Source organism: Pediculus humanus, genomic scaffold, assembly GCF_000006295.1.
Source record: "Pediculus humanus corporis 1103172107412 genomic scaffold, whole genome shotgun sequence".
Taxonomy (NCBI): domain Eukaryota; kingdom Metazoa; phylum Arthropoda; class Insecta; order Psocodea; family Pediculidae; genus Pediculus; species Pediculus humanus.
Genome location: NW_002987037.1, coordinates 85,216 through 86,551, shown reverse-complemented (window position 1 = coordinate 86,551; position 1,336 = coordinate 85,216).

Sequence of the window (1,336 nt, the reverse complement as noted above, 5' to 3'; positions counted from 1 at the left end):
AAATAAAATAAATAAAAGAAAAAAAAAGTTTTTTAGTGAGAGAAAGAAAAGATTTAAATTATAAACTTTTTGAAAAAATAAAAGTGGAAAATATGAAGTTTATTTGTTATCAACCCCTTCCCTCTCTCTCCCCCCCTTTCTCCCCCTCTCCCCCTCCCTCTTTCTCTACCTTAAAAAAAAAACGTGTACGAAAATGGAACGACAAAAAAATTTTTCTTTATACCTAACAAAACAAAAATAAAAGACTCGAAAAATTTATATTGTTTATGTTTGAAAGCTTATACGTTTATTTTTATTTCTTCTGACACTTTTTTTTTTTTATCCGCCATCTTTAATTTTTTTTTTATTAATATAAATAGTACTCGCACGTTTACAAACACACACACAAACACAAAATAAAAACGTGATTAATCGTAATACATAAATTAAAATTAACAAAAAAAAAGTCATCTTTTGGGTCTTTAATTATTATTATTATTATTATTATTATTATTATTATTATTATTATTATTATTATTATTATTATAATCACGGGAGTAATAATAATTCCATTAAATAATTATTATTCTTGAAATATTAAACCTTTCATTATTTTTTTTTTTTACTCTTATATTTTTCTTTACTCTTACATTATCTCATTTAATTATTATCATTATTAATTATTTTATCCCCTCTACTCCTCCTTCATCGTCATCATCATCATCATCATCATTATTATTATCATCTTTACACTTTGACCTTTTTTACTTTAATAATTAGTGGACACGACGACGACCACACGGTATTATTAAATTTATAATTTTTTAATCCTTTAATGATTTAATTTTTAATTACCGGTAATATTAATTAATAAGAAAAAAACCGGAAACCGGAAACGGCTATTTTTTAAATTCGTAAAATTGAACAATAACGAATCCCGCGTCAATCGAAATTTAATTTAAACCAAAAAAAAAAACGAAAAAAAAATTTTGTTGTCTTCAACTCAACTTTTCACTTTCCCTTACGTCACGACTTCAAAGTTTATAATAATAATAATAATAATAATAATAATAATAATAATAATAATAATAATAATAAAAGAGGGTTAAAATAATTTTGTTTATGTTGTAAATTACAACGTGACGAAAAAAAAAGAGAAAAAAAAATTATCATAAAAACAAAAATAAAAAGTATTTTATCATCATCATTTTCATCATCATCATCATCATTCTTTCTCTCTTCTCTCTTGTTATACTTTTTATTATTATTATTATTATTATTATTATAAATCATCAAATAAATTTTATTTTAAAGGAACCATCTGACGCCTTTGTCTGTTTTTTTTTTTTTTTTTAAA